The 28,000-nt window shown below is 44.0% G+C and overlaps 3 long non-coding RNA genes across 3 annotated transcripts in view; 2 read left to right on the top strand and 1 right to left on the bottom strand.

Moving 5' to 3' along the window:
- LOC121170435 overlaps nt 1-28,000 on the bottom strand; it is a 70,394-nt gene that overhangs the window by 37,102 nt on the left and 5,292 nt on the right. Inside the window, exon 3 of the long non-coding RNA XR_005885957.1 lies at nt 16,800-16,879. This is a non-coding gene — a long non-coding RNA (uncharacterized LOC121170435). The remainder of the gene's footprint in view (nt 1-16,799; nt 16,880-28,000) is intronic.
- Nucleotides 18-14,578, top strand: LOC121170436. The gene is made up of 4 exons (XR_005885958.1): nt 18-366; nt 1,461-1,500; nt 14,003-14,106; nt 14,507-14,578. It is a non-coding gene; the product is annotated as an uncharacterized LOC121170436 (long non-coding RNA).
- Nucleotides 2,015-2,965, top strand: LOC121170438. Its single transcript, XR_005885960.1, has 2 exons — nt 2,015-2,306; nt 2,671-2,965. It is a non-coding gene; the product is annotated as an uncharacterized LOC121170438 (long non-coding RNA).

Raw genomic sequence — 28,000 nt, 5'->3', positions numbered from 1 at the left:
AAGAGTTTTAGGAAGGGTATGCAGAGAAATCTTCAATGTCTCTGCTCATTTCCACTCAAACCCTAGGAAATCCCACGTAATCTCTACTCCCTAATTCCTGCTGCGTTCTCTTCTTCTTCCCCTTTTTTTTTCTTTTAGAGAAACAACATTAATTATTAGATGACTATTAGATAGCAAAGAACAGCATATGTGACCTTTGTGCTGTGACTTCCTGCTTGCTCTCTTCTTATAAATACCTGGGGATTCAGGTAGCAGCAGTGAGGCCCGCAGCCCTTCTGCCCACTGGGAGGATGACACTCTCCATGACTGCCCTCTCCTTCCTCATTCTGGCTGCTAACCTTGGAGTCCAGGCCAGCAGCCCATTTGGTAAGTCCTGCCAGAATTCTTACTGGTGGCCAAGCGGGTGGTGACGTGGGATCAGGGGAGGATATGTTACTCTCTAGGGACAGTACCTCAAGATGGTTATGGAACTTATTCTAGATCAGCAGTGGAGTGTGGACTGCCTCTGTCTTTGCTCCTTGGGAAAAATGCAACACAAATTATGGTTCAGCTGCAGGTTCAGCTGCAGCTGGTGGTGAAGCCAGCATTCCGTATATGTGCCAGTTGGAGCCCTAGCTGCTCCAATGCCTATACAGTTCCCTGATAATGCACCTTGGAAAACAACAAGGATGGTTCAAATATTACGACCCCTGTCACCCACTACGGACACAGGATGGAATTCCAGACTAGTATCTTCAGCCTGGCCCAGACCCCTCTATTGTGGCCATTTGGGGAACAAACCAGTAGACCAGGGTTTTTCCATTCTCTCTTTATAACTCTGCCTTTGAAAAAAGTAAGCAAATATTTTTAAAAATTCCCAAGTGTCTTACTAGATGTTATTCAAGGAATGATCTAAAAATGCTGTTCCCTATTAAAGAGCTTAATGTAGTCCCCTTACTAAACCTATGAGGTTATAAAAGCTTTATAATTCAAAACTGTCTTGCTTTAAAAAATAGTAATAGTTAGACATAGCCTCACATCTCTGACAGAGCTTGCAAAGCATATAAAAATCCACTTAAGCAATATTTCTAGAGCAAATATACAAATATTTAAAGAAATTGAATAAATGTTAAAAATGGCTTCACTTCTCTCAGGGTGACACTGTGCTGATGACACTGTGTTGACAACACCGCGATTCCAGGGTCCTGTGAATCCCCACACTGTCATTTGCTCTAGACATCCCAGTAACATGTCCATATGAGATCTGAGATCCATGGCTAAAATTCAGAGCCAACACAATACATCCATCTCACAAACAGCTTCCAAAGGATTCTGAAAGCCCTCAGATAACTAGCAGGATGAAAGGGCATGAGAGCAGGTGTGGGACCCAGATGGAACTCAGGCCTCAGGCTTGGGGTGAGCACAAACTGGGACATTGCTGACTCCCACCAAGGTCTCTTCCCACTCTGTCCTTCTTTCAGGATCAGAGAATAAACCAAGTATCCAGACAGCTTCACTTCAGTCTGCTAAATATTGCTGCTACACCTACACCCCACGAACCATCCGCTGCGCCAACATGATAGATGGCTTTGAAACCAGCAGTCAGTGCTCCTTAGCAGCTGTCATGTAAGTGCTAAGCTCACCCACCCCATGCTGGGGATAGGCAGCCTGCAGGGTCTTGGGAGAGCACATGACAAGTGGTTGGGGTGTCCAGACAAGGCCCACCCCTGATACCCTGCGCCTGCTATTCTTAAAGGCAACAGCAGAACATCCAGAATGAGAAGCTCACAACAGAGAGAGGGGTCAGAAAAACGAGGGGGGGGCGGGGAATCAGGCAGAAGACAGTCCACAGAACCTCAGTGAGTCACCAGCGAGTCTCAGGGCTGAGGGAGGGTCTCAGAGAGGGAAAGCAGAGCAGGTTGGGTTGTGCTGGGTGGGGACTCAGAGGGGCAGGGAGGATGGGGCTCCTCTTCACATGAGATGCACACACCCCAGTCTCCAATCTTCTCCTGCTTTTCTCAGCTTCCACACTAAGGGGGGACAGGTGGTCTGCACCAACCCTGCACACAGTGAAGTTCAAGAATGTATGGCAGAGCTGAAGAGCCGAAACAACAACGTGTCCTATCTGGATAAACTGCCATCTTCAGGGCTGGCACTCAGAGGGGAAATGCTTCCAGATCCACCTGACAAAGTGCCTGGAAAAGCAGCAGATGATATCCCAAGTCCTTGGGCCTCTAAATCTCAGAGGCAGATTCAGAAGAATCCTCTGGTGTCTGGCTTCAGACTGGCCCAGCCCTGACAGTTGCAGCCACTTGGGGAGTGAACAAGTGGGTAGAAGATCTCTTTTCCTTCTTCCTGCTCTCTGGAACTTTGACTTTCAATAAGTAAATCATTTTTAAAATAAGTAAATACATAATGTTAAAAGGTCACCTGTGGCACAAGACACTATCCAAGGACTTTAAACAGAGATATTTCCTTAAGCTGAGATGGGAGTTCCCATCACCCCAGCTCCAACTCTCTCGCTCTAAACCTTCTCCTATCAGTTTCATGGCCTGAATTTAGTTTTTTCAGCAGTGTATTGTGGGGGTCAAGGTGGTACAGGCTAATGCTCTGCTGATAGCACCTGCATGCTCTATGGGCAAAACTTGAGTGCTAGATTACCAACCACATCTAATCCAATTCCCTTCCTAGAGCCTTGGAAGGCAGCCATGGAAGGCCCAAGTCCTAGGGCCTCTGCACCCACATGGGAGACCTTGAAGATACGCCTGGCTTTGGATCACTTCAGCTCTGGTATTGCAGTCCTTTGTGGAGTTACTGGTGGATGAAGATCTTCCTCTTTATATCTCTACAAATCTCTCTCTTCCTCTCCTCTTCTCTCTAAATCTGCTTCTCAGATAAAAGTAAATACATTTGTTTAAAATAATGAATTGCTCTGTTTTGGGTATAACATTAATGCATCTAATAAAGAATATCCAGCCTCATTTTACTTCAATGTTAAGTGGAATAGACTGAAAAAAAAAAAACCTGAGTGTATAGCTGAAATGATAAGACACAAGTTCATCTTATGTCTGTCTTTTTTACTCAAAAACTTAAACATGAAGCCTCAGCTACTGTTTCCCATCCAAGTACTAACCAGGATTCTCCCTGCTTAGCCGCTGAGATCAGGCACGTTCAGGGTGGTATTGCCATAGACAGCCTCAGCTACTGTTTCAAAAACAGTTTCTTTTCATCTGTCATTTACTCAAGTCACACCATGTTTTAGTTTACCTACTATGGGAACTGTTGTGCCAGACTTTTATATCCCCAGAAAATCATCAAGTCTGAAGTCGGTGCTAAGGCATAAAAGTGGTTTATTCAGGTTAGCCTAGTTCTCCCAGCCACCTTTCCCTGCCCAGTAGGGCTGGGCAGGGGAAGGGCAGCTGCGGCCGAGGCTGCTGCAGGAACCCCAGGGAAAAAAGGAGAGAGTGAGCCCTAAAGCCCCCCGGTTGAACAGCCAAGTGTTTTCATATATTTCAGGCTATTAATTATACAGTCATGATTTAGCAGGTTTCTATTGGTGGGTTTGAAGCAAGCAACTTCCAAAAATCACAAATTGATGAGCTATAGGGCAGTGGATCTTATCAAATACCAGGTACCACCTTCCTGAGGAGTAATCGGTCTACGTGACCTACCAGGTGTCCTGCCGATCTCAGGGCTAGAGTTCACAGCCCCTATCCAAGCCATTAAGGCAGGAATTACAAAAGGCAGAAAACATCTTGGTTCTTCAGAACCATCAAGATATCATGCAGATTTGGGGTTTCCAATAATTTTTCCTGTTCGATTCTCCTTCTATTTACCAAACAAGAAAACCAATGCTCACTTCCTGTCCTCCTGTGTTTGCACTTGCAAATTCATGTCAGTTGTCTCACAGCAACTCCATCTTAGACATACTCTTCAAGGACATGCTGAGTTCCTATTTCAGGTTACAGGAATATTTTCAGAACAGCCAGCAGCACTCACGTTAGGATTTCTACCTATCACATGGCTAGTTCACCAAACTTGCTTCCTTGTCCTTGAACTCATTCTTCACTATGCTCACTACAATCTGAACCACTTTCTACTGTACCAGATGACTGAGACGCTCCCCTGAAACCCTCGAACCAGGCAGGCACAATCGTTCTCAGGTTTAGCCAATCTGGTTCCTCCTTGCTGACTTTTGAGCCTGGTGCATTTGTTGAAAAAAAAGCAGAAGTGGAGGGTACTCCACCCAGATGACACTGGGTGAGAGGCAGTGGCAGGGCCCATTTCCTGTGACCACAGTTCACAATTAGCACTTGTTTGAGCAGCAGAATTGGCAGCATCCATGCTGCTGGCTCCAGGGCAGGATATTGGCTGTGGCAAAAGTGCTGCTTTCTCTTAAGTTTCTACATACATCATTGCAATGAATTATTTTATCTTTTTAAAATTCATCAGAGTCAATTTACTGAGTCTAGCCCATGGACACAAATAATGAGCTTTCTGAGACTCTAAAGAAAGAAAAACTTCCATCTTTAAAGTTGAAAAACAAATAGTTCAGCTAAATGTAAATGGCCAGGGCCCGGCGTGATGGCACAGTGGTTAAGGTCCTCGCCTTGCACGCCTGGGATCCCATATGGGCGCCGGTTCTATCCCGGCAGCCCCGCTTCCCTTCCAGCTCCCTGCCTGTGGCCCGGGAAAGCAGTTGAGGACAGCCCAAGGCTTTGGGACCCTGCATCCACGTGGGAGACCCGGAAGAGGCTCCTGGCTTCGGATCGGCATAGCATCAGCCGTTGCGCTCACTTAGGGAGTGAATCATCGGATGGAAGATCTTCCTCTCTGTCTCTCCTCTCTGTATTTCTGCCTTTCCAATTAAAAAAAATAATAAAAATAAATCTTTTTAAAAAATGTAAATGGCCACATTCATAATCCTTCCAGCACTCCATGCAATACAGTATTTCAAAGCCAATTTACTTCTTATTTCTTTGAGAGAAAGTTAGCAAACAATCTTGCAATAGACTTTCTGGCACTTGTTTTGATTTTCTTGGCATCTTTTTAATTGAGATATTCTATCAGAACCTGCCTAAAGGTGTCTTTTTCATTACCTTGTTAGGTTCTGAATTTGTCATTCTTGGGGAGATAGAACTTGCCTATCTGCTGATTCACACCTCTCATGTCAGCTACTTCTGGAGCTGCCTGGGTCTAGCATCAGGGCCAGGAACTCAATCCATGGTCTCACAAATGGGTGGCAAGGACCTAATCTTTTGGTCCTCACCTGATGCTTCTCAGAGTCCACCAAAACAGAAAGCTGGAATCAGAAAGTAGACCTGAGACTCAAACATAGACACTCCAACATGGGACACAGGCATCTGAACCAGTGGGTCCAATGCCCAGCCCTCACAAGGAGGGTGAACCCCTCCTTAGAGCAATGTAAACATGCATTCCAGGCCATTCATGTGCAGGTGGGCCTAGGCCCTTGCTGAGCCATGATATTTAAGGGTCTGCTGGTTTACCAACAGGCAGGCCAGCTGCTAAATCCTGATAGAGGAAGAGTGTCTTTCTGTGTTTCTGTCTTTCAGAGATGATGTTCTTTTTCCCTTAGGACCTTGGCACAACTCAGAGTAAGATGTCCTCAGTGGTAAGATGGGGGGAGTGTTTAGTCTGGCAGGTAAGATTCAGTCAAGATGTCATCCCCTGGGCCCTGCGTGACAGCCTAGTGGCTAATGTCTTTGCATTGCACGCACTGGGATCCCATATATGGGTGCTAGTTCATGTCCTGGAGGCCCTGCTTCTCACCCAACCCCCTGCTTTGACCTGCAAAAGTAGTCAAGGACAGCACAAAGCCTTGGGACCCTGCATCTGCATGTGAGACCCGGAAGAAACTACTGGCTTCTGGTTCCTGGTTACTGGCTTCCTTCTGAAGCTTGGTTACTGACTTCAGATTAGCTCAGCCTTGGCCATTGAGGCCACTTGTGGAGTCAACCCATGGGTGGGAGAGCTTCCTCTCTGTCTCTCCTCCTCTCTGTATATCTGACTTTCCAATAAAAATAAATAAAATCTTAAAACAAAAAGATGTCACTTCATATCAGAAAGTCTGGGTTCCAGACGTGGCCTTGCCTCCTGAATTCATAGCTTTCTGCCACTGCACTCTGAGAGTAGTTGAATCCTTGCCACCCATGTGAGAGATCCAAACTCAGCTTCCCATGGCTGGCATTGTCCAGCCCAGCTCCTTTCCCAATCATTTCCTCCCATACAAGTGTTGCCTGCCTTAGAGTAAAAGTAATAGATAAAACCTCATTAAAATAAATATGGCATTTTGAACAGAGAAAAAGTTAAAGAAAGACAAGACCATTTCTGGTATTTAGAATAAAACAGTCATTTTGGTAAGGAAGTGTGGCACCTGTCAAATGACTCTACCTAACTCATCTAAACTTTTAATTTTTTACCTAACATATATCAACTTATTTATTTGAAATGCAGAGTGTCAGTGAGACAGAGCTTTTGTATTCACTGGTTTACTTCCTGATTTTTGCAATAGTCAGGGTTGGTGCAGGCCTAAGCAATGTGTCCCATGTGGGTGTTATTGGTGTCCTTTTCTGCTGCCTTCCCAGGAGCATCAGCAGAGAACTGGATTAGAAGTACAGCAGCTGGACTAACCTGGAACTCCATGTGGGTTACTAACATCGCAGACAGCAGCTCAATCCACTGAACCGTGATGCTCACTCAATCATTCTATTTCTTTTTCTTAAGATTCATTTATTTTTAATGGAAAGGCAGATTTACACAGAGGAGGAGAGGCAGAGAGAAATATCTTCCATCCACTGTTTCACTCCCCTAATGGCAACAATTCCCAGATATGAGTCAATCCTAAACCAGGAGCCAGTTGTTTCTTCCCGGTCTCCCACATGGATGCAGGGTCCCAAGGCTTTGGGTCATTCTCCACTGCTTTCCAAGGCCACAAGTAAGGAGCTAATTGGGAAGTGGAGAAGCCGGGACACAAACCAGAGCCTGTATAGCATCCTGGCTCTTACAAGGAGAGGGTTAGCCAATAGAGCCATCATACCAGGCCCTCCATCATTCTCTTAAGCTAAAAAGTGCAGATCTTATACTATTAAGTGCCTTAAAGATGATTTCTTGTAACAAACCTACAGAACTAAGTGTTAGATCCATTTTTGGCATAACATCAGGAATTATACAGAGGTCTATGTACAATTATTAACTTAATTTTCAAAATGAAAAAACTAATCATAGATACTTTAGATAACTTTCTTAACATCTCACAGTATGTGGTAGAGGTAGATGTGAGTCAGGTAGGAAATCATTGAGGGGCACCAGTGTCACGGTCCAAGAAATCCTGATGTTTTCACTTCAGATCCATATCCCTGTTAATGGACGTGGGAGGGGATGGGAGGTTGGCCCAAGTGTGTGGTCCCAGCTGCCTATATGGGACACCAGGATTGAATTTCTAGCTCCTCGTTTCAAATTGACACAGCACTGGCTATTGTAGTCATTTAGTGAAATTAATCAGCAGAGAGAAATTGTCTCTCTGTATCTCTTTCTCTCCTATTTTCTCCCTCTCTTCCTCTTTCCCTGTTGCTCTGTCATTAAGTAAAACGAACAAATAAACCTTTTGAAAAGCTACAATGGTGGGCCGGGTGCAGTAAACTAGGAGCTAAAATTCTCGCCTTGCATGCACCGGGATCCCATACGGGTGCCGATTCTAATCTCAGTGTCCCTGCTTCTCATCCAGCTCCCTGTTTGTGGCCTAGGAAAGAAGTCAAGGATGACCCAAAGCCTTGGGACCCTGCACCGATGTGGGAGACCCAGAAGAAGCTCTTGACTTTGGATCAGTTTCACCCTAGTGTTGCAGCCACTTGGGGAGTAAATCAGCAGATGGAAGATCTTCCTCTCTGTCTCACCTCCTCTCTGCATAACTGACTTTCCAATAAAAATAAATAAGTGTGCAAAAAAAAAAAAGCTAAAATCACAACTCATTCTAATGTGGGTAGAAAATCTATTAAACCTGTGTTGACTGCATCAGTGAGGGAACCATTTTTAGCTCATTAGGGGAACTGAGACTGATGGAGTTCACTGGGATGACACCCAGAAATGAGCTGGCGAGATGTGCATGGGGGACATACGTATTGAGGCCTAGAGAAACCATCTAGTACCATGGATGACAGAACAAATTAGACGACTCTTCCAGCGTTGACAGCAATTATCTGGGCAAGTAGAGACTCTGATATAGACTATGTCAGACAATGTAGCTTGGAACGATTTCTTCAACCTTGGAACAACAAAATCAACAGCATCTCAGAATTATTGAAACCACTTGATCAGTGCCCTCCGAACATGCTCCACACTGGGAACTCTGGATGACACTGAGTAGCCATCCCACATCCCCGGGGAACTGAGGCTCTTGGGTTGCTGGGTGCAGCCCTTTCTCATTCTCTCCTACCTTGCTCAATGCACAGGTAGAAAAAAAAAGTTGGAAACATTTATCTCATCTGTATTCCCTGATCAACTCTCACCATCCAAATCAGTGATCCACATTGGCATCCATCCTTTTCAACTACGTAAAAATCACCAAAAATAAAATAAATTTTCAAAAATGAGTTGACCAAAGTAGAAAGCAGATAAATAACCTGTGTATAGGGCAAGACAAAACCTGGAACCTTTAGATGATTTAGCTACTGGTTAGAAATCGCTTGCCTTGGGCCCAGCGTGGTAGTCTAATGACTAAAATCCTCACCTTGCATGTACCGAGATCCCATATGGGCACTGGTTCATGTCCTGACAGTTCCACTTCCCATTCAGCTCCCTGCTTATGGTCTGGGAAAGCAGTAGAGGACAGTCAAAGCCTTAGGACCCTGTACCCAGGTGGTAGACCTGGAAGAAGCTTCTGGCTCCTAGCTTTGGATTGGCTGATCTCCAGCTATTGGGGCCACTTGAGGAGTGAAGCATCAGACAGAAGATCTTCCTCTCTCTCTCTTCCTCTCTATGTATCTAACCTTCCAATATAAATAAATAAATCTTTTTTTAAAAGATTTATTTTTTATTACTATTTTTTTTTATTGGAAAGGCGGATATACAGAGAGGACAGATAGAGAGGAAGATCTTCTGTCCGATGATTCACTCCCCAAGTGAGCGCAACGGCTGATGCTATGCTGATCCAAAGCCAGGATCCAGGAAATTCTTCTGGGTCTCCCATGCGGGTGCAGGGTCCCAAAGCTTTGGGCTGTCCTCGGCTGCTTTCCTGGGCCACAAGCAGGGAGCTGGGTGGGAAGCGGGGCTGCCGGGACCAGAACCGGCGCCCATATGGGATCCCAGGCGTGCAAGGCGAGGACCTTAACCACTGTGCCACCATGCCAGGCCCAATAAATAAATCTTAATTTAAAAAAAGAAGAAGAAGAAATCACTTGCTTTGGTGCTAGACTGATGTGTCTTCAAGTTTATATATAACTTCTGAAACCTGGGGTCTGATTCCTACCCACTACGACATTGATTAAAAGGTTACTCCCCTACAACTCAAGGAGCCCTGACCAGGGACAGTTGGATGACATTCCTGTGTGCCATTGAAAGTGTGTTATCAGCCTTTCACCTACTTCCAAGGTTTAGGTGTATTTCTTCCTAGAGGTAAATGCTGAAGAAATTTCTCCTCTAAAATACAACATCAAGTAAATAAATTCAAAAAGGGTTTGATATCAAATTTGCATACATCTCCATTAAAGCTGATACATACGTATTTGCCATTAGTACATCTTGGTCAAACCATAGCCCAGAATTCTAAACAAGATAGTTTTTAATTCAGAAATAAAGTTTAAAACCTATGCTTAGTTTGGGGTGATATGTCTAAGAAAGCAACAGAAGAAAAACTTTTAATAACTAACCAAAAACTTTCTAACAATGAATTGCTCTTAAGAAACAAACAAAAAAACTCCTGAGGTAATAATGAAATTTACCACATTAATTAAAATGGCTAATATTTATGTTTTGACAGCAGTTTAGAAAACAGTGTTTTTTTAAAGGTTAATTTATTAATATGAAGGTCAGAGCCCCCCACCTACTCACATACAGAAAAGAGAGAGAAACAGAGACACAGAGATTATTTTCCATCTATTGCTTTACTTAAATGGCATAGCAGCTGGAGCTGCAACAATAGCTTCTTTTAGGTCACCCACGTGAATGCAGAGCCCAAGTATTTGGGGCAATCCTCTACTGCCTTTCCAGATCATCAGAAGGGAGCTGGATTGAAGAACAGCAGTTGGGACTCAAACTGACTCCCAGCTTGGATGCCCACATTGCAGGTAGTGCCAGTATTTGCTCAAAGGAAATACATCATTTTTGTCTACTTAATATTTGATCTCTGATAACCTCAGATTCTTATTTTCCTAAATTTTGGATTATTAAAAACTTAAAATTTCACTTGTAAACTGGAAGACTATTTGTCTTCATTTTGGTGGCATCATCCAGCATCTGTACTTGCACATTCACACCACCCGTAGTGTGGTATCCACCCCATCAATAGAGGCATTTTTAAACCTAGCAACCACACATCTAAAAGGTTATCGAGAGAGTGTGTCCCACCATTTGTGTTCACTTACACACACCTTGTCTTGATTCAGAGGTGGTGGTTGGCTTCAGGGAAACCTCAAGTGACCATATCCGTCATTACACTTGAATACCTTTTCTAGCTCCCAATTCCAGCTTCCTCCTAAACACATACCCCAGGAGAGGCAGGATGGCCTAAAAAGGTGGGTCCCTGCCACCCCACCACATTGTGCCAGGAAGACTCCTTGCATAATTTGATAAATAGGAATGAGTGTAACACAAAACCTGTGACTTATCCACCAGGAATTACTACTGGAGTCAGGGAAAATGTATTGATACAGTCTAAGAGAAATAAAGAACAAAGTTTAACTTAATAAATGCTTCCTGACTATTAAATTAGTAAGTAATAAATTATCATCACAATGGAAAATGGAGAAGCCATGAATGCAAGAACAACCCTAATCTGATGGGTCTTCACTGGAAGATTCTGTGTGAGGGATCTCACAGCCAAGTTTACATGTTAGAGTCTCCCCTCTGGGGGACACCCCTGATTCTAGATTTGAGGTACATCAGGGTCCAGAACGGAATGTGTAGGTACTGATATGACCACTGATTGGAAAGATAGCGATGTGTCCTCATGGTGGGCTAGACTGATTGTTACCGGCTCATTCCCATCAGTTGAGATTCATAACATAAAGATGCAAATGGTCAAGTACCGTGTCCACTACAGCCCAGTGCTGAGCCACAGCCCCCATCCCAAGGTCTGAATCAGGGGTTCAATGCATCTCTAGAGGGAAGACTCTTCTCATCTATGAAACATGCTTTCTCTGCCCATTTCTACTGGAACCCTAGGAAAATCCCAAGTTATCCATATTCCCTACTTCCTGTTTCATTCTCTGCCTTGTTCCCCTTTTTCAGAGAAAAGAGCATTGACTACTACAAGGCAATGAACAACACTGTGATTGATCCCTTCACTGAGACTTCCTGATCTTCCTCTTTTTATAAATACCTAGGGAGTCAGGGAGTAGTGAGATCTGGAGCCCGCAGCCCAGCTCTGCCTGCCTGCTGTGAGGATGACACTCTCCATGACTGCCCTCTCCTTCCTCATTCTGGCTGCTAACCTTGGAGTCCAGGCCAGCAACCCATTTGGTAAGTCCTGCCAGAATTCTTACTGGTGGCCAAGTGTGTGGTGACCTAAGATCAGGGGAAGACATTTTTTTGCGCTTCAGGAAATAAACTCTGGCACAAATAAGAACTTATTCGAGACAGCAGTGGGATGTTGACCTGCCTCTGCCTTTGGTCCTGGGAAAAAACTCGCACAGATGCAGATTTATTTTCCACTTACTCTTAGCTCATAATTTAGCTAGATCATAGGATGACTGATTACAAAATTGTGAAAAGAAGGTTGCAATTCCATGTTGAAATGCTTCAGTATACCCAACATAAACAACCACTTTGAGAAGTAATGGTACCATCCAGGTAAGTCACCCTCTGAAGATACTGTCCCATGTGTATTTTATTTATGTTGGTAACTGGGTAGTATCATAGAAAGGTCAATGTCACTGCAAACAGGTCACCCAGCTCACATTTCCCAAGGAAGGCAGAACACCCTGCCACAGGTCACGTGGCAGCACTAGGGTTTGGTCAGGAGCAGGACAGGAGGGAGGAGGTCCCTGCACCAGAGCCTTCACTGGAGTCTGAGCAGGCAGGACAAAGGACCAAAGGTAGTTAAGATGGACTGATATGACTCTAGTGGACTTGGGGATCATGAGATGGAATCTAACTACCTGGTTGATTTGGGCCAGGGAAATAGAAGCTTGGTGCTGAGATGGACAGGAAGGTGGTGGCAGGGCACAAGGGCTCAGCATTTGTTGGTTTTAATCTTGTACTCTGTGGGAGAACTGGAAAATCCAGCATGGTTGGGACCTCTTAGGTTGTTAAAGTTTTTAAGGTGTCAAATATTGTAAGAGACAGAGAATAAACCCCAGGATTAAAACAATCACGTGCTCACTGTATTGTTGGATTACACAAATGCTTGTCCAGGACTTCTCATGTACTAAGTGGCCACTTTTTGAAGTGCCTTATGGTCATCAGCAGCTTGATCCCTTCTAACCTGTGGCTAAGTATTAGGTAGAAGAAATGTAAAATTGCCCTTCTCCTTGGATAGAAAACCAAAAAGCAGTTGCATATCAGCAGTTATCTCTAATTGTGCACATCCTTTTTTTTTTTTAATTTCACAAATAAAAACACAAAGGCATAGGAATCTTAGATAAATTGCTCATAATAAGTGGTAGGTACAGAATATAGCTCATATGCCAGTTACAAATAAAAAGACAGGCCAATTGAGATCTTCACTTTTTAGTGAAGTATTTTAAAAAGCACTCAATTTGGGCTTGTGTGCTGTGACACAGCATGTTCAGCTGAAGCCTGCTGCGATACCTGCATTACATATGAATGCCAGTTGAAGTAGGCTCCTCCCTTCTCTACTCCTTTCTCCTCCCCTCCTTACTTCTCCCTTCCATTCCCTCCCCTTCCCTCTCTTCATTTCCTTTCCCTTTCCATCTGTTCCTTTGACTTTCTTTCCTTCCCTTCCCCCCTCTCCTTCACTTCCCTTGCCACACATTTGGGAGACAGGATGGATTTCCAGGCTCCTGCTTCAGCCTGACCTAGAATCCACTGCTGTGGCCATCAGTGAATGAACCAGTAGATGCAATTTCCATCATTCCCGCTCTCTCTGTTACTATGCATATGAAATAAATAAGTAAATACTTTTAGAAGTACCCAACTGTCTTATTAGATGAGCTATTTTCGGGAAAAGTTTAAAAATGCACTTGCCTTCCTAATAAGCATAATTTAGCCCCTTGCTAGACCCATGAAGTTAGAAAAGCTTTGGAATTCAAAACTGTCTTTTTTTTTCTTGAAACGTTACTTAAGAAGACATTGTCTCACATCTATAATGGGGCTTAGAAAGTATATGCTAATCAACTTCAGCTGTATTTTCATAGTAAATGTAAAAGTATTTTAAAAAATTGAATAAAGATTGAATATAGCCTCTTTTTTTCACTGAGTAGTACTGTACCTATGACACTGTGCTGATGAAAAACCATTTTCTTTCTAGAATCCAAGAGATCCCGATACCCATAGAGACACAGTAGACTGCATCAGGTGATTGTAGACGCCCAAGCGTATCTGTGTTAGATTTACAGTCCACATCTAGCATTTCAGAGTCAACAGAATGCTTTCATCTGACAAACAAGTTCCAAAAATCACTTATATCTTACAGACCTACCAGAACAAAAAAGCAGACAGGGAGGTGTGGGACCCAACGCGACTTGGGATTCCATTACAGAGCCTCTTTGCTTTGGGCTGAGGGTGAGTACAGACTGGGACATTGCTGCCTCCCACCGAGGTCTCTTCCCACTCTGTCCTTCTTTCAGATAGAACACATATGAATGGTGTCTATGAGGCATCACTTCAGTCGGCTAATTACTGCTGCTACACCTACACTGACAAAATCATCCGCTGCGCCAACATGATAGATGGCTTTGAAACCAGCAGTCAGTGCTCCTTAGCAGCTGTCATGTAAGTGCTAAGCCCACCCACCCCATGCTGGGGATAGGCAGCCTGCAGGGTCTTGGGAGAGCACATGACAAGTGGTTGGGGTGTCCAGACAAGGCCCACCCCTGATACCCTGCACCTGCTATTCTTAAAGGCAACAGCAGAACATCCAGAATGAGAAGCTCACAACAGAGAGAGGGGTCAGAAAAACTGGGGCGGTAGGAGGGGGAAATCAGGCAGAAGACAGTCCACAGAACCTCAGTGAGTCACCAGCGAGTCTCAGGGCTGAGGGAGGGTCTCAGAGAGGGAAAGCAGAGCAGGTTGGGTTGTGCTGGGTGGGGACTCAGAGGGGCAGGGAGGATGGGGCTCCTCTTCACATGAGATGCACACACCCCAGTCTCCAATCTTCTCCTCCTTTTCTCAGCTTCCGCACTAAGGGGGGACAGGTGGTCTGCACCAACCCTGCACACAGTGAAGTTCAAGAATGTATGGCAGAGCTGAAGAGCCGAAACAACAACGTGTCCTATCTGGATAAACTGCCATCTTCAGGGCTGGCACTCAGAGGGGAAATGCTTCCAGATCCACCTGACAAAGTGCCTGGAAAAGCAGCAGAGGATATCCCAAGTCCTTGGGCCTCTAAATCTCAGAGGCAGATCCAGAAGAATCCTCTGGTGTCTGGCTTCAGACTGGTCCAGCCCCGACAGTTGCAGCCACTTGGGGAGTGAACAAGTGGGTAGAAGATCTCTTTTCCTTCTTCCTGCTCTCTGGAACTTTGACTTTCAATAAGTAAATCATTTTTTAAATAAGTAAATACATAATGTTAAAAGGTCACCTGTGGCACAAGACACTATCCAAGGACTTTAAACAGAGATATTTCCTTAAGCCGAGATGGGAGTTCCCATCACCCCAGCTCCAACTCTCTTGCTCTAAACCTTCTCCTATCAGTTTCATGGCCTGAATTTAGTTTTTTCAGCAGTGTATTGTGGGGGTCAAGGTGGTACAGGCTAATGCTCTGCTGATAGCACCTGCATGCTATATGGGCAAAACTTGAGTGCTAGATAACCACATCTAATCCAATTCCCTTCCTAGAGCCTTGGAAGGCAGCCATGGAAGGCCCAAGTCCTGGGGCCTCTGCACCCACGTCGGAGACCTTGAAGATACGCCTGGCTTTGGGTCAGTTCAGCTCTGGTTATTGCAATCCTTTGTGGAGTTACTGGTGGATGAAGATCTTCCTCATTATCTCTCTGTTTCATATATATATATGTGTGTGTGTGTATTTCTCTCCCCTTCTCTTTGTAAATCTGCTTCTCACATAAAAATAAATGTATCTTTTACAAACTGTACTGATTTGTTTTGGTTATGACATCAACACATCTGATAAAGAATATTCACCTTCAATTTACTCCAGTGTTAAGTGCAATAAACTGAAAAAACTGAAAGGATTGTCAAAATTCAAAGAGATCAGACACAAGTTCATCTTCTGCTCCTCTGTTCTACTGAAGCAGTGAAGATTGAAGCCTTAACTACTGTTTCAGAAAACAGTTGCTTTTCCTTTATGATTAGCTCAAGTCACACCATGTTTTGGTTCACCTACTGGGTGACACATGATGACATCATGCAGATTTTGGGTTTCTAATAATTTTATTATGTTCAATTCTCCTATATGCCAAACAATAAAACCAATGCTCACTTTCTATCCTCCTGTGTTTGCACTTGCAGACTGGTGCCAGCAGTCTCATAGCAAGACACACTTTTCTAGAACATGCTCAGTTCCTGTGGTGGGTTAGAGGAATAGTTTTGGCTCAGCCAGCAGCAATTACGTTAGGGTTTCCACCCATCACATGCCTGATTCACGGAATTTGCTTCCTTGTCCTTGAACTCACTCTTCACTTTGCTCTCTACACCCTGAGAAGCTTCCTACTATACTAGATGATAGAAGTGCTTTCTGAGCCTTTTCCATCATTAATGTTTTCTTCTCTATTTTCCAATGTTCTGTAATTTTCCTCATAGAGGCCTTCCACTTTTTTTATTAGGTTTATTCCAATATACATAAGATTCTTTCCTGCTTTTTTAAAGGGATTGTTCTGGCTAGTTGTTTTCCAGCACTGCAGTTTTTTTGTGAACACTAGAGCCATTGACTTATATTCATTGATGTTGTATCCTGCCACCTTCCCAAACTCTTACAGGTTCTAATAGTCTCGTTACTGAGTCATAAGGTTCTCCTATGTATAGAATCATGTAATCTACAAACATAGATCATTTTACTTTCTCTTTTCCAATTTGAATTACTTATTCTTGCATAACAGCTCTAATGAGGAATTCAAGCCCAATGTCAAATAGCAGTGGTAATAACAGACTCCTTGTCTTGTTCCAGATATTAATGAGAAATCTTCCACTCTTTCCCTGATCCGTATGACTCTGGCATTAGGTTTTCATTCATTCAGTTGTTTGATTGTGTGATAGAATATTCCTTTTATACCTATCCTGTTTCAGGTTTTTAGGGTTTAAAACATGCAGAGATTCAACATTGCAAGGTGAGGAGAATTCCATGAATGGGCAATAGTAATAGTTATACAGATATTTGATTGTATCAAATCTTTGGGAACTATAAAGGTATATATGATTAAAAGAGAAAATTCTGTATTATACATTATTCTATAACATGTAAACATAATGCTTCAACAAAGGTCATTCATATATATCTGGATATTACTCACCCTTGATGGTGACATGGAACCAGACTTTAGTCCTACTCAGCAATATTCCTACAGCAAACTCATGCAAAGCCTCACGGGACCTGGAATAAAGACACATAGAAAACAGCCTCAGTTCGCTCTCTGGGTGACACTGTGCTGATGTCACCATGTTGTCAAAAACTTTATTTCCACAGTTCTGCGAATTACAACAAGTGCAGAGACACCACAGACTGCATCACGTGCTGTAGATGGCCCAATGGCACATCAGTGTTAGATTTGCAGGTTGTGTCTATCATTTTGGGCTCAACACAAGGCTTTCATCTCACAAACATGATTCTAAAGTAAGTCCCTGAAGACTCTCAGATGCCTAGCAGGACAAAAGAGCATGGAGACAGCTATTGGCCCAGCGGCATGGCCTAGCAGCTAAAGTCCTCACCTTGAACCTGCCGGGATCACATATGGGCACTGGTTCTAATCCCAGCAGCTCCACTTCCCATCCAGCTCCCTGCTTGTGGCCTGGGAAAGCAGTCGAGGACCGCCCAAAGCTTTGGGACCATGCACCCGTGTGGGAGACCTAGAAGAAGTTCCTGGCTCCTGTCTTCGGATCAGCCTAGCATTGGCCATTGTGCTCACTTGAATCATCGGACGGAAGATCTTCCTCTCTGTCTCTCCTCTTCTCTGTATATCTGACTTTCCAATAAATAAATAAATAAATCTTTAAAAAAACAAAGAGTAAGTGACGACAGCATGTAGGTGAAGTCTGCACTCCGGTTGCATCCACCCCACGCACAGGACAGGAACAATGGGCTGGCCCAGAGGGAACAGACTACCTCCAGGGAGGATCAGGAGATGCTATGTACACCTCTTCTCCAGGTGCCCACTCTATCCCTGCAGGTTTCCCACGAGCTTCACCATAGCAAGGACAATCTCTCTGTGGCATGCACATGTCTATGATGCCTTTCCTGCAAGAGCAATGCCCCCAGTCTTGGGCTGGGGGCAGGTGTCTGCAGCAAGGAGAGCCCAGCAAGAGCAGGACAAAATATCCCTCCTGAATGCTGAGCCCATCTGCTTCCACAGTCTCGTGAGAACCAGACATGGCCTCTGTGTGGCACTTCATCCACCTCTAGGATTTCACCATCCTATGGAAGAAAGCTTCTCCTACTTTACATGAAGCATCCAGTGCACTAACATCATAGGATACTTAGAAACCAGCAGTCAGTGCTCCAGCCAGCTGCCATGTGAGTGCCATGTTCTCCCACCATGGCTGAGGAACTGGGAGCCTGCTGGGAGAACCTGATGGGAGGGTTTCAACACAAGTCCCACCCTGACAGATACTCATTTGAGCTGTGCTCATTCCAGTCTGTAACAAATCTATACTTTCCCCAGCTTCATCACTAAGAAGAGACAATGAGTCTGTACCAACCCCAGTGATGAGATTTCTGGAATGCATGACAAACTGAAATCATGCTGGGTGAACAAGAACCAGGCAACAATGGCACTTGCTTGAGGGGCAGTGGGAACACAGGCTGTAACTCTCTCACACCCTGGGAGGTGTCTGATTTAAACTCTTTAAAAAATACATTCTCCTCTATTCTGGCCTTAAAGCAACACATCTAATAAAGAGTATCACTTACAAGAACTCCAATAAGAAAAGGAAACTGAAGGAATTACTAAACTTTGCATGAGTGTTGTCCTCCAAATTAAGAGACTTCATAACAGCATTTTTAAAAAGCTAAAATCACAGTTATCAAATACGTCTTTTTAAGACATTAGGGAGAACAATGTTCTGCAGCTCCCTAGGGGAACCGAGATTGTTGGAGTTATTAGGGTGACACTCAGAAATGAGGTGACCAAAGTAGAAGGCACATGCATAACCTGTGTATAGGGCAGGACACAATCGGGAACTTCTGGGATCATCTAGCTAATGCTAGAAATGGCCCATTTGTGTGAAGGGCAAGATTTCAAGTGCACGAATCAGTTCACAGAGGCTGGTACTTGATCCTGCCCACTAGGACATCAATCAAAAGGCCTCTTCCCTTATAAACTCAAAGAGGCCTGGTTTTGGGCCATTTTCTACTGCTTTCCCAGGCCAGAAGCAGGGAGGTGGATGGAAAGTGGGGCAGCCAGGACATGATTCAGAGCCCATATAGGATCCCAGTTCATGTAAGTTGAGCACTAAGCCACTAGGCTATCATAATGTACCCTGTTGGTATGTATTATGTGTTTGCGTGTAATGAGAAATATATATATATATATATACATATATATATAAAAAATGAGAAATATATATATGTATGTATGTATGTATATCACAGTATACCTTAAATTTGAAAATAACATTTAGGGCCTGACACGATGACCTAGTTCTCGCCTTGCATGTGCTGGGATCCAATATGTGCCATGGCTCTAATCATGGTGGCTCCACTCTCCATCCAGCTCCCTGCTTGCGGCCTGTGAAAGCAGTAGAAGATGGCCCGAACTCTTGGGTTTCCGCACCTATGTGGGAGACCCAGATGAAAGTCCAGGCACCTGACTTTGGATTGGCTCAGCTTCAGCCATTGCGACCACTTGAGAAGTGAATCAATGAATATGCTCTGAAAATCTTCCTCCTGTCTGTCTCTCCTCTGTTTATCTGACTTTCAAATCAAAAAAAAGTAAAAGAAAAAAAAAAGAAGTTTCAAACCTATGTCTAGTTTTGAGCTGATGTACTTAAGAAACCAACAGAAGAAAACCTTATGACAAAAAAAAAAGTTTATTTGGTTAAGATTTATTTATTGGAAAGTCAAGACATACAGAGAGGAGAGACAGAGAGGAAGATCTTCCGTCCGATGATTTACTACCCAAGTGAGCACAACAGCCAATGCTAGGCCGATCCAAAGCCAGGAGCCAGGAACCTCTTCTGGGTATCCCACACGGGTGCAGGGTCCCAAAGCTTTGGGCCATCCTCGACTGCTTTCCCAGGCCACAAGCAGGGAGCTGGATGGGAAGTGGAGCTGCCGGGATTAGAACCGGTGCCCACATGGGATCCCGGCAGGTTCAAGGCAAGGACTTTAGCCATTAGACCATGCTGCCGGGCCCCTAATAAACTTTTGAGCAACGAATCACTTTTAAGAAACAAAAATATTCCTGATACTGATGAAATTTGAGAATTATAACATCTCCAAAAATTGAGCACAAATTCACACTATCTCAATTCCACTAAGCTAGTTAATATTTTAAGTTTTGTCAGAAGTTTAGAAAACAGTACATTTTTGTTTGTTTTTGTTTTTTTAGTTTTATTTATATAACTAAATGGCAGAGGCAAGGGAGAAAAAAACAGAGAGTGAGAGAGAGAATCACCCATCTGATTATTCACTTCCCAAATGCCTCAACAGCCAGGCTTGTGCCAAGAGCTTCTCCTGGATCTTCTGCGTGGCTAACAATAGGGGGAAAAATGTAAATCTAAATTTGATCAAGATGGCCAACGCCTATGACCAGCAAAATCCTGGGAGGGCCAGAACCAGGCCCAAACAATCAGATGTTTACAGAACAACAATATCCTATTTAATTTGTATCTGCAGAAGAGTAACAGACTTAAGATTTGCTCTTGTCTCAATGCCCCATCTGCTTTCCTCACCTTACAGTATAAATCCTAGAGGACAAAATTCTAAACAATTGTGGAAAATTGATGTTATTACCATATCACTTTTCCTAGAAGCCTTTTTTAATCAATGTGCTAATTCTTATGTGCAGGTGTATATTAATGTCATCTTTGTTTTCACTTTGTTTCACTAGGTTCTCATTAAGAGGAGTTACACACTTGCTTTATAAGTATTAAAAAGATGGATTTTATTTTATTAAAAAGTTTGGAGAAGAGGCAGAGGATGATCTTCCGTACACTAATTCACTTCCCAAGTGGCCACAATGGCCAGAGCTGCACTAATCTGAAGCCAGGAGTCAGGAACTTATTCCAGGTCTTCCATGTGGGTGTAGGTGCCAAGTCTTTGGGCAGTCCTCGACTGCTTTCCCAGGACACAAGCAGCGAGCCTGAAGGGAAGTGGGGCTGCCAAGATTAGAACCAATGTCCATAGGGGATCCCCATGGGTGCAATGCGAGGAACCCAACCTCTAGGCTACCACATTGGACCCAATGTTTACAATTTTTAAATGCATCTAAAGATCTTAAATTATTGCTGAAACTGATCCATTGTTCTGTCCTGGATTGAGATAGCTAAACCAATACATATGTCTTTGTTTCATACAATTTAGATTTCTAATGGAGTGTTTTTGAAATATTTTAAGTCACTGATGCAGTTGTTCTCAAGTTTAATTCTCATTGCTTTCTCTAACATAAAATTTAGTATTAATTGCTAACCTGCACCCTTTTCTCGAACTTGTAACAGGTGTTAGACTTTTGGGTAAATGTCTTCTAATAGTGTTACTTGAAGTTTTCACTTGATATTGTTCCTAAGAGAATGCAACCTGGTGGCTCAGACTTGTTCAATCTGCATGACACAACCCTAGTTAGCCAACTGTTAAAAAATAAAGGGCGGGTGTTAGTCACTCAGAGACACATTATCTCTAGACATTTTTTTAACACTGAACTTTAAAATTTGCCTCAAGGAGACTTTAATACTCCTGCTGACAAACATTTGGCTATATCTACACTCTCCAATAAGGCCTTACAAATCTCAGTTCGTGTGAAACAAATGAATAATTCCTATGCTGCAACACTAGCAACCTGTGGCAAAGGTTATGCTCTTGTCTCTAGAATTTCCTGATGGATCCTCTGAAAAGCGAAAGGTTTCTCCTATGGCTCATCTGGCCTCGGAAGTACAGCAGTTGCCTTGAATACAACCCCACCCCTGGAGAAAATGGAATCCCCAGTGGAACTTACTCAAAGAATGGAAGAACGTGACTTACACATAGCAATACTCATAAATGAGGATTGTTCAACTAACATTCGTTTTGTTCCACCACAGTTCAGGGGCACAGAGAAATCCCCCACTTTCTGAGAATGTTTGAGGAAGACTATAATCCATTAAGATTGTAACAGGTGATGTATAGGTAACAGATTCTTAACCTCTGAGAGAACTAGGAAATGCTATAGGGACCTGAGAGCACCCTGACACTTTTTAATGGTGGTCACATAGTCTTTCATCACAGAGTAGGAGGGGATCCCATAGCAGAACAAGAGGATAAGAGCTCTATTGCTCCTCCCCATTTTCTGCCCTTCCAAGAGCATGTTCTCCCTAGCTACATCCCTCAGACCTAGTTTACCAAAACAGAGAAGGGGATCTGTAGGAGGATAATTGATTACATATATAGGAAGATAATTGAGTGACAGAACATTGAGAAGCCTTGCTGGTGCCGAGCCATGGCTAGCTGTAATCCTGGTTTGATATAAAGTGCACAGGTCACAGAACTCCCCAGTCCTCAGCTTCAGATAAAAGATAAAAAGAGGTGCTGACCACCACCCCCACCTCTTGCAAGCAGGGGAACAGAAACTAAAAGAATAAGGAAAGGAGACTCCTCTTGCTATTGAAATATAAATCCTCAAACCCTCTTCCCAGATGTCTACATGACCACCACATGTTTTTTTTTTAAGATTTATCTTCTTTTTATTGGAAAGTCAGATATGCAGTGAGGAGGAGAGACAGAGAAGAAGATCTTCCATCCAATGATCACTCCCTAAGTGACCGCAACGGTCGATGCTGCACTGATCCAAAGCCAGGAGACCAGACTCTCTTCCAAGTCTCTCTCCCAGGTGCAGGAACTCAAGGCTTTGGGCCATTCTCAACTGCTTTCCCAGGCCACAAGCAGAGAGCTGGATGGGAAGTGGAACTGCCGGGATTAGAACCAGTGTCCATATGGGATTCCAGCACGTTCAAGGTGAGGACTTTAGCTACTAGGCCACTGCGCAGAGCCCAGAGCATCACATCTTTAAAAAGATCTTTGCTACTAATAAACTTCCACTATTGAACCATTATTGGCTCCATGTACCAAGTACTATTACTGCAAGACGGCGAATAGATCAACTGGAATTCAAACAGGTACCAACATCACAAAAACAAGGATGGTCAAGTCACAGGTAGGGCCAATCACCAAACAGTGTTTTAGCACTATTTGTTCAAAGGTTATAAACCATTTTGACTACTGAATATGTGACCTCAGAGAATCTCAGTCAGATTCTTCTTCTCCAAAACATATAGGTTATTGTAAAACACTAAACTTTTTTTGTTAGCTGAAATGATGATATGTCTTCATTTTGGTGGTAACATTCAATTTTGTATTTGTACACACACAACCTAGAGCATGGTATTCACCTCCATTCCTCAAACCTGGTAACTGCACATTTGAAAGTTTACTAACAGGGTAGATCTCATTATGTGTGTTTATTTAACCAAGCACACACACACAAACTTTACCCTGATTCAGGAATGGGTGTAGGCTCAAGGGATAGCATCAGGTAACAAATATCGAAAACAAGTATATTACAGATCAATTAATTACCTGTATTCTTGCTCTTCTAGTTTCCAAATAGAGCTTCCTATGCATGTAGCCCAGGAGACAGCAGTGGTGGCTCTGGAAGTTGGGCCCTTGCCACCCAACAAAGATCTCAATCCAGACACTTGCACCTGACTTCAGTATAGCCTGGCTTCAGCCATTGCATCATTGCAGACTTTGAGGGGAATGAAACAGGGAGAGGAAGCCTGTTGTATTTCTCTCTCTCTAACCCTCTCTCTCTGTCAAGAGGAACTTGCTCTCTCACTCTTCCTGTATATCTGTGTCTCTGTCTCTCTCTTGATAAGATTTTACTGTAGTGCCAGATTTTTGATATCCCTAGAAAATCATCAAGTCTGAAGTCGGTGCTAAGGCATAAAGGTGGTTTATACAGGTTAACCTAGGTCTCCCAGCCACATCCCCATTCAAGTAGGGCTGGCAAAGGGAGGGGCAGGTGCAGCCGCAGCTGAGGCTCCTGCAGGATACAAAGGGAGGACAAAAGAGAGGGAGAGAGAGAGTGAGTCCCCACTTGAACAGCACAGGGGTTCTTACACATTTTAGGCTATTAATTACACAGTCATGATTTAGCAGGCTTCTATTGGTGGGTTTGAAGAAAGCAACTTTTAAAAGTACAAATTGATGAGCTATAGAGCGGTGGATCTTATCAAACACCAGGTACCTAGTTCCTGAGGAGTGGTCTGCCTATGGGGCCTGCCAGGTGTCCTGCCGGGTGTCACATAGACAATCAGGCCTGGAGTTCACACATCCCCCAGCCAAGCCATTAAGGCAGGAATAACAAAAGGCAAAAACATCTAGGTTCTTCAGTACTTTCAAAAATATTAAACAAATAAAAAGGAGTCTGACCAGTGCCACAATAAATAGAAGGGATTAGACGTTAAAGAAGCATTAAGGAGGGGCATAGACTTTGCAGCTGACCTAAAGCCCAGAACAAGACACTGGAAGATTCTGTGTGAGGGATCTCACGGCCAAGTTCACACATGAGAACAGCACCTCTGGGTGTCATCCCTCACTCTAGACTTTGCATACCTGAGGTCCAGGATGGAATACATACCCTTTGAAATAACCAGTGCTGGACAAATGGCCCATGCTCAATTGGAAAACACCAGCTTCATTTCCTGAGATCAGCTAGAATGACTCTCACTGGTTCACTGGCATCCCATTGTAATTCAAGGCTTACACATGAAAAGGAGCAAGGACAGTGTTCACCACACCCCAATGCTGAGCCACAACCCACATCCCAGGGTCAGATTTAGATAATTCAGTCTTTCTTCTGACTCTCCTCACCTAGGAAACAAGCATTCTATGCCCATTTCTACCGGAACCTAGGAAAATCCCATGTTGTCCATACTCCCTACTTCCTGTGCTGCGTTCTCTGCCTTGTTCCCTTTAAAAAAAAAAAAAGAATATTAACTAGTACAAGGCAATGAACAGCACTGTGACCCCTACACTGTGACTTCCTGATCCTCCTCTTTTTATAAATACCCAGGGGAGTCCAGCAGGTCCTGAGCCTGCAGCCCAGCTCTGCCTGTCCACTGGGAGGATGACACTCTTCATGGCTGCACTCTCCTTCCTCATCCTGGCTGCTAGTCTTGGAGTCCTGGATGCTGCCTCACATGGTGAGTCCCACCAGCCTTCTTACTGGTGGCCAACCGCATGGTGACTGGGTCTGGAGAGTTGTGTGGTTTTCAGGGGCCACACTCTTCTCCAGGGTGATTATAGAGCTTACTCAAGACCAAGCAGTGGAGTGTGATGCTGGGGAAAAACTGGACACACATGACTGGACTCATCTTAGCTCATTGTGTGACCATGGCCAGAATTATTTGCTGTTTTCTCTTAACTAACATTTTAGCTGGATCATAAGATGCTTAAATATAAACTTTTGGAAAAAAGTATAGAAATTGTATGATGTGAAAACTCTTCTACATATCCAATGCAACCACCATTTTCAGAGGGAACGGACCAGCCACATGAGTCACACATCTGAAGACATTGTCCTATGGGTTTCTGGGGATTTTAGCTTATGTTGGTGACAGGGTCTTAACACCCACATCACGCGTACCCCAGGCCGTGAACCCCAAGCCAAGCAGAGGGACTCGGGTTACAACACACAGTGGGTTATTCTTGTAAAGAGAATGTCATTCATTCAAAGTTGGTCCCCATTTTTATAATCTACTTAGCTCCTCTCAGTGCTTTCCCTATGCTCAAGCAACTCCTAAGCTTGCCCCTGCCCCTGAGGGCATCTTCAAAAGGGGAATCAGGGAAGAGGGAACTTGCAGTCAAGCCAGGGGCTAGATGTATCAGGCCAAGATTGCCCAATCCTGTTACACCTTGAGAAACAAGCTAAGCTGTGGAGTTAACCCTTGGCAAACCGGGGCCTATATGTTGGTGACAGGGTCTTAACACAGAGAGAATACCACTACAAAAAAGGATGCCCAGCTCATGTTTTCCAAGGAAGCTGACTCACAACGCCACAAGCCATGAGACAGCACTGGGGGTTGGTTAAGAAGCAGGCAGGAGGGAGGAACCCCTGCACCAGAGGCTTCATTGGAGTCTCTGACCAGACAAGAAAAAGGACCAGAAGTAGTTAGGATGAACTGATGTAAATCCAATGTGCTTGGGTATCATGGGATGGAATCTAGCTACATGGTTGGTTTGAGCAGAGGAATTAGAAGTTTGGAGCTTAGGGGGACTTGAAGATGGCAGCAGGACATAGAGGCTCAAGATTGGTTGGTATTAAACCAATACTGTTCAGAATTGGCAAGTCAGGCAAGGACAAGCTTCAGATGTTAATTTTCTGTAAATATTTATTTATTGTTATTGCAAATGCACTCCCCAGATACATGAAAAAAATGTGGCAATAATCTACCCACTTTCCTGTAGCCCTTCAACTTTTTGTACTAATTAACTATGTAAAGATTGTAAAAAAAAAAAAGAAAAAAAAAAGAAAAAAGAAAAAAAGAGATTTCAAAAATGAAATTGCATGCCTAATGAGCACAATGTAGGTCCCTTACTAGAAATACGAAGTTAGAAACGCTCTGCAATTCAAAATTGTCTTGCTTTGAAACTACTAATACTTAACTGGACATCATCTCACATCTCTCATGGGGTTTGGAAAGCCTATGCTAATCAACCTCAGTAGTATTCTACAGCACGCTGTGCACATTTACAGGAAATTGAATAAAGACTGAAACAGCCTCACTTCTCTCAGGGTGACACCGTGCTGATGACACTGTGCTGACAACACCTTGATTCCAGGGTCCTCCGAATCCCTACATGTGCACAGACATCACATGCTCTAGATGTCCCAGTAGATTATCTGTGATGGATTGGCAGTGCACAGCTTACATTTCAGGCTCAACAGAAGGCTTCCATCTCACAAACATGATCCAAAGCTTCCTAATACCCCCAGATGCCTAACAGGACAAAAGGCATGGAAGCAAGTGTAGGACCCACAGGGGCTGAGGGGCTGTGGCCTAGAGCCTCTTGGCCTCGGGCTGAGGATGAATGCAGACTGAGACACTGCTGCCTCCCATCAACTTCTCTCCTTCTTCTAGACACACAGGCTAAGAATAGTATCCACAAAACTTTTCAACCAAACACCTTCTGCTGCTTCTCCTACACATCACAAATCATCCAGTGCAACAACATGGAAGATTATTTTGAAACCAGCAGTGAGTGCTCCCTGCCAGCTGTCATGTAAGTGCCAAATTCACCTGCCATCAGCAGGTGGCTGTGGGGAGCCTGCAGCGTCTCAGAGAGCACCTGATGGGTGGCTGAGGCATCCACACAAGTCCACACAAGTCCCACCCTCAACATGCTGTCAGGTGAGGGGCACCTGCTCTCCTTCCCAGGAATAACCAGAACATCCTGGAACAGATGACCCCAACAGAGAGCAGGGGCCAAGGGAGCGGGGCTATGGGCAGAAGGGGCAGGCAGAAGATGGTCCATGGGGCCTTGATGGGTCACCAGGGAGTCTCAGGCTGAAGGAGGATCTCAGAAAGGAGAAAAGTGCAGGCTTGGCTAGGTAGGGACTCTGAGGGGCAGGGAGGATGGGGCTTCCCCTCCACATTTGCTGCACACAACCCAGGCTCCAATCTTCTCCTTTTCCTCAGCTTCCACACTAAAAACAGAGAGTGGCTCTGCACCAACTCCACAGACAGTCAAGTTCAAGACTGTGTGATAAAACTGAAGAAACAGGCCAACAATGTGCTATCTCAAGACAAACTGTCAACATTAAGGCTGCCACTCAGAGTTCCCACACTTCAAGATCCGCATCCAGGTAAACTGCCACCTGCATGCTGGAACACACATGTCTATCACTCCAATATCTAACAGATAACATGCCTGGGAAGCAGCAGAGGACAGTCCTTGGGCCATGCATCCTCAAAGAGGACCCAAAATAAGTCCCAAAAGCCTCTAGCACTACCTTCACCCTGGTCCAGCTCCAAGGGCTGTAATCAATGGCAAGTGAACCAACAGATGCAAGAGTTCTCTTCTATTCTCTCCCTCTCTCTATCACATTGCCTTTCAACAAAATGCAACTTAAAAAAAAAAAAAACCAATACCCAAGCTCCCAAAACAGAGACATTTCCTTGAGAAGATGGGTGTTCACAACAGCCCTGGTGCAATGCTCTTGCCCCAAACCTCCTATGAGTTTCATGCTTTGAAATGTTTTTGTTGTAGTCTCATGTTTTGCTAGGGCCATCCTGCTGGCTTAGC

Source organism: Ochotona curzoniae, unplaced genomic scaffold (assembly GCF_017591425.1).
Source record: "Ochotona curzoniae isolate NIBS_2020 unplaced genomic scaffold, NIBS_Ocur_1.0 scaffold_2453, whole genome shotgun sequence".
Lineage (NCBI taxonomy): Eukaryota > Metazoa > Chordata > Mammalia > Lagomorpha > Ochotonidae > Ochotona > Ochotona curzoniae.
Note: the sequence above shows the minus strand (reverse complement) of the source record. Positions and strands in the feature narration are given on the sequence as shown.